A 6655-nucleotide genomic window follows, 5' to 3' on the forward strand; every position below is an offset into this window, starting at 1 on the left:
TCCACTAGTGTTAATAAATGGGGTCCCTCCCTTTCTCTAGGAAGCCTGCTTGGTATTTTTTTGGTCTTCTGTAACAAGAGGAATGAATAGATAAAGGCACCTGCTTTCTTTCTTCAGAAGGATGTCCTCCAAAACATATTTCAAGTGGGTCTTCAGTCTCATACGGAGCAACATATTTCTCAGATCTCTGTCCAGTTGACAATTCATCTTTGTTTCTGTCTCTTTCATTTTCCCTGCTTTGCTCTCTCTGGCCCTCAATCCAGCCCTCTGGATCATATGTCTCAATAGGTACTTATGCTTACACTTAGGCTTTGCTTTCTAGGAATACCAGGTTAAGATAATTTGTGTTGAAAGTGGGGTAGTGATAACCCTTGGACTGCAGTGGCATCAGTGACTAAGAATCTCACCTGTCGTTGATTGGAAGAGATAAACGTGGATGGTGAGGTGTTGAGTAATCAGGTGGTTGTGACACTTCAGTAGTATGAGAGGAATGGTAATTATACATGTAAAGTTGGCTGGTTAACTGCTCTGGGAATTTGACAGAAAAAAGTAATAAGCTTAGGACAACCAAATACCTACTCCAGCTATACCATGAAAGCCAACAGACATTAATGGCAATGTTTAAGGAAATCCTGTATCTATTCTAGATTGTGCTGAAAATCAGTCCCAGATTTAATTGTGTTGGACCCTTTCGAGCTGGAATAATTGGTGCATAAGCCTGAAAATCTTGAGCACCTACATTTCCCTGAAAGCTCCATATGGGCAAAAGTAGTAGCTCCCTCTTGCCAGAGGAATGCAGCCTCCCTTGCATAGAGAATCAACAGATACCTTATATGAGTCAATACCTCACAAGATATTAACTCCTCAAAAATTGGTTCCCGTACCCATCATTATTTTCAGGAAAATAGCTAAGGTCAGGTCTCGGCACAGTTCGAATTCTAGCTATAACAGCAAATCACTTACAAACCAATTAGAGGATCTGGCCCTTAACCAGGGGAGCGTGTGTAGGAGTGTACCTTCAAGGCATTGAACTGGGATGGAGGAATACAAGGCTGGACAGGGAAGAATTTATGAACATGTTGCACTCATTCATGACTCCAGTTGATATTCTGGCAAGGAAACCAGGAGTTTGTCAGATGCTCTGCTGACATGGATTCTCAAACCTTTGTTACAATGTCTTATAGTATATGAGGTAAGGATGCCAAAACTTCTGTGGCATCATATTACAGAAGGAGTCAGAGGGCATATGTAAATGAAAACCTTAGAATGGTTATAATACATGAGATTAGAAAACCCATGACTGGAATCTGTTCCCTGGGAAGGCCCAGGGGACACTCCCTTCACTGAACCTGGAAGAAACACTAGTGAGGAGACACACTGGTATCTCATTGACTCACCATAGTGGTGGCTCTCTGCTTTGCCAGTCTACTCTCTGTGATCCTAAGCAAATGACGTGGCCTTTCAATGACTCCTAGGAGTGTCATGAGGATGCACAAGGCTAAATCACCTGGCATAGAGCCTGCCATGGATAAACCATTGAATAAACAACAAGTGCCTTTTCCTCCCCACATCTTCCTAAGGCCAGAAGTTACTAGCTTCTCCCCATCAAAAAGCCTACCATCCCAATGTGCCAACCCAACAAAGAAACCTAATTCAAATAGAAAATATGGTAGCATTATTTTATGTATCCAACTGTTATTAATAATGATGACTATGTTGCTATATTTTAATTATGTTAATTGCTTTCTAATATTTATAACAAGCACTGAAGCCACAATTCTGAGATATGTCTAACCCTTACTTTGATACTTTGCTTCCTTCAGCAGATAATCTTTTTCATGACAAGTACTGGTGACCTGAAATATTTAGCTAAATTACTCTGAGGGATATAAAATGGGTAAAAATCCAGAAATAAGCTGTATTCTCATTCTGAAGCAGTCAAATTGGTATTAAAAGCATAGGAAATGAGGTGGACTTCTGAGTCTGTGACAGCAGAATAACCAAATCTGTAATAAAATCAGTATCCAAAGAAACAAGAAGTTGCAAAATATTGTCATTAGCGTCATGCCATAGCTGACTTAGGATTTTAGGAATATCCTATCTAATAATAGACAAAGATTGAAATTAACCATACCTCCGCTATGCTTCCCATTGGCTAATCAGTGAGATATGCAAATTAACCACCAACAAAGATGGCGGCTGGCAGCCACACAGCTGAAGCGAGCAGGAGGCTTGCTTGCTCCAGTGATGGAAGAAGCCAAGCTTCCTCCCTCCCGCAACCAAGGCACATGCCCTTGACCAGAATCGAACCTGGGACCCTTCAGTCCGCAGGCCGACGCTCTATCCACTGAGCCAAACCAGCCAGGCCTTAACATTTTTTTTAAAAAATATGTTTTACTGATTTTAGAGAAACAAGAATGAAGAGAGAGAGAGAGATGGAAGGAGAGAGAGAAACACTGATTAGCTGCCTCCTGCATGGCCTCCACTGGGGATAGAGCCTGCAACCTGGGCATGTGCCCTGACCAGGAATCGAACCTGGGACCTCTTGGTGGATGGGTTGACACTCAACCACTGAGCCACATCAGCCAGGTGTGACCTGTCTTATTTAAGCAGAGAATCATTTTTTGCAGAAGCAAGAGAGTATAATTTAATAGAAATAGATCACAGAAAATAGAGAATTCTTGATGTTGTCTCTGACTTGCTCTGTCATCATGGACAATTACATAAACTCTTTAAGACCCATTTTTCTCTAAGAATAACAGACTTTTTGTAAAAATAAACTGAAAACTCATAGACAAAGTTAAATATAACAAAATAACATAAATCCTTCAATTTTGAGAGCATCCTAAATAACATAGGTTTTATGAGTTCCTTTTTAAAACCTGCTTATAAATAAACTGTAGGAATGAGCCAGCTCTTTCCCTAAATCATAAACACCTAAGTCCAGGTACCAGTCCATCTATAGATTCTCTTCCCAAAGGAAGTATTAGTGGGCATGCAATATAAATGAGTTTATTCACAAATCTGTCATAATTATTAATATTATTCATATTAAAAATACATTTAGATTTCAGATATAGGCAAAAGCATTTTCTTTCTTAAGTAGTTTCTCTAAATTTAGAATATGTAAATACAAAATGATAAAAATCTCTCAACATTTTAATTAGGAGGATAGATTTATTTAGATTTATTTTTGAGTTATAAACTATAGAACATATCTCTCTTCTATAAATATGCTTAGATATAAAGAAAATGTATGAAATGCTCTAATTTAGAAATTCAAAATGAAATTCTAAACTAACTGGCCTTGTGAGAATATGCAAAATGAAGATATCAATGCTGCTAAGGCTTTGTGTAACCAGCATTCATTTAAAAAGTCTATTCAGGGTTGTCTTTTCAGATTGTCAGATTAAACAAACCTAACAGCATTTGCAGCAAACCCATAATTACAGATTATTATGGCACACAAAAGCAACAAGACATAAAAAGCTGCTGCAATTCACTGCACTCTAATAGAACATGCAGAGGAAGTTAATTTTGGCAAATGCTTTAAATATTAGCTTTGCATAATATGTATAGGTGAAACTATAATTAGGACAGAATGAATTCTTTGGAGCCTCCTTTCACTCCAACTCTGCAAATGATGACTTTTTGCTAATAAGACTACTGCCATTTGACAAAAAGCCAACTTCACTACCTTTCTTTATTCTTTAGTAAATTTAATAATTACAGCTACTCCTGCCAATAGTTCTGAAATCAGACTTGTTCAATCCAATACTGAGCTTATTAGGGACACTTTATGTTTAGAAATCTTTGGCCAAAAAAGTACTTGAAGATGATGAAGCATGCCTTAGACAAGGGCACAATGATTAGTCATTTTCTCCACATTAAAAAACCCAAAATGCAGCATGTAGTCACCACAGATCACAGAATCACCTGCTGTTAGTTCACAGCTGTTCCTAAAAGCTTCTGCATTTATCTGGCCCTTAATACCTTTAAGAAAGTCCAAAGGGAATAACTGAATACATTTAGAATAGTATTCCACAGAGTATCTGGTACCAATATAAAGTTCATCTACTTAAATTTTTACCTTTGTGTCTTTAAAGTGACTGTTGTTAACAGTACAGTAAATTTGGTATGAAATACAATAAAACTTCCCTTTACATAGTAAACCATTTATTTCACTGTTTAAGAAATACACTATACTGCCCTTAATCAAACTTTCATCATTTTACACCTTTAAAAATGCAAAAACTGTGCCCACCAATAGACGAGTGGATAAAAACAGCTGAGATATCCTATATAATAAAAGGCTAATATGCAAATCAACCGAACAGCGGAACAACCAGTCGCTATGATGCGCACTGACCACCAGGGGGCAGATGCTCAACACAGGAGCTGCCCCTTGGTGGTCAGTGCGCTCCCACAGCCAGAAGCTAGGCTCACAGCTGGTGAGCAAAGCAGCGGTGGCGGGAGCCTCTCTTGCCTCGAAGGCAGCACTAAGCCGTCAGTCGGACATCCCCCGAGGGCTCCCGGACTGCAAGAGAGCGCAGGCCAGGCTGAGGGACCCCGCCCCGAGTGCAAGAATTTCGTGCACCGGGCCTCTAGTGTACACACACACACACACACACACACACACACACACACGGTCATAAAAAGGAATGAAATCTTACAATTTCTGACAGAATAGATGGACCTAGAGAGTATTATGCTAAGTGAAATAAGTCAGAGAAACAAATACCATATCCTATCTAATAAAAGAGAAACATGGTAATTAGCGTACGACCGCTACCCTTCCCATTGGCTAATCAGGGCAATATGCAAATTAACTGCCAACTAAGATGGCGGTTAACCGCTAACAAAGATGGCGGCTAATTTGCATACTGAAGGCAGGGTAGGACAGCGCAAGCCGCCATCCAGGCCCCCATGAACCATCGGGTGGGCGGGGGCTGGGGCTAAGGCAAGCAGTGCTGATCACTACACCGGAGCCCTCCCCTGCCCACCGGAGACACAGGGCCCACTCCCCTGTGCGATCCGCAGGCGGGCGGGGGCTGGAGCCAAGGCAAAGGGTGCCGATCACTTCGCCCGCCTACCAGAGACAGGGGGCCCACTCCCATGTGTGATCCGCAGGCTGGCAGGGGCTGGGGCCAAGGCAAGCGGTGATCGCTTCGCCCCCTACCAGAGACAGAGGGCCCACTCCTGTGTGCCACCGGGGGTGGGCAGGGGCTGGGGCCAAGGCAAGTGGTGCTGATTGCTTCGCCTGCCTACCAGAGACACGGGGCCCACTCCTGTGTGTGATCCGGGGGTGGGCGGGGGCTGGGGCGAAGGCAAGCGGTGGCGATCGCTTTGCCCACCTACGAGAGACACTGGGGCCCACTCCCGTGTGCGATCGGCTGGCAAGCGGGCGGGGGCTGGGGCCAAGGCAAGAGGTGGCGATCGCTTCACTGCCTACCAGAGACATGGGGCCCACTCCCCCGTGGGATCCGCAGGCGGGCGGGGGCTGGGGCCAAGGCAAGCGATGATGATTGCTTCGCTGGCCTACCAGAGACAGGGGGCCCACTCCTGTGTGTGATCCGAGGGTGGGTGGGGGCTGGGGCCAAGGCAAGTGGTGCTGATCACTTCGACTGCCTACCAGAGACAGGGGGCCCACTCCTGTGTGTGAGATTAGAAAACCCATGACTGGAATCTGTTCCCTGGGAAGGCCCAGGGGACACTCCCTTCACTGAACCTGGAAGAAACACTAGTGAGGAGACACACTGGTATCTCATTGACTCACCATAGTGGTGGCTCTCTGCTTTGCCAGTCTACTCTCTGTGATCCTAAGCAAATGACGTGGCCTTTCAATGACTCCTAGGAGTGTCATGAGGATGCACAAGGCTAAATCACCTGGCATAGAGCCTGCCATGGATAAACCATTGAATAAACAACAAGTGCCTTTTCCTCCCCACATCTTCCTAAGGCCAGAAGTTACTAGCTTCTCCCCATCAAAAAGCCTACCATCCCAATGTGCCAACCCAACAAAGAAACCTAATTCAAATAGAAAATATGGTAGCATTATTTTATGTATCCAACTGTTATTAATAATGATGACTATTTATGTTGCTATATTTTAATTATGTTAATTGCCCTCTAATATTTATAACAAGCACTGAAGCCACAATTCTGAGATATGTCTAACCCTTACTTTGATACTTTGCTTCCTTCAGCAGATAATCTTTTTCATGACAAGTACTGGTGACCTGAAATATTTAGCTAAATTACTCTGAGGGATATAAAATGGGTAAAAATCCAGAAATAAGCTGTATTCTCATTCTGAAGCAGTCAAATTGGTATTAAAAGCATAGGAAATGAGGTGGACTTCTGAGTCTGTGACAGCAGAATAACCAAATCTGTAATAAAATCAGTATCCAAAGAAACAAGAAGTTGCAAAATATTGTCATTAGCGTCATGCCATAGCTGACTTAGGATTTTAGGAATATCCTATCTAATAATAGACAAAGATTGAAATTAACCATACCTCCGCTATGCTTCCCATTGGCTAATCAGTGAGATATGCAAATTAACCACCAACAAAGATGGCGGCTGGCAGCCACACAGCTGAAGCGAGCAGGAGGCTTGCTTGCTCCAGTGATGGAAGAAGCCAAGCTTCCTCCCT

The sequence above is a fragment of the Myotis brandtii genome, unplaced genomic scaffold (genome assembly GCF_000412655.1).
Source record: "Myotis brandtii unplaced genomic scaffold, ASM41265v1 scaffold1782, whole genome shotgun sequence".
NCBI lineage: Eukaryota > Metazoa > Chordata > Mammalia > Chiroptera > Vespertilionidae > Myotis > Myotis brandtii.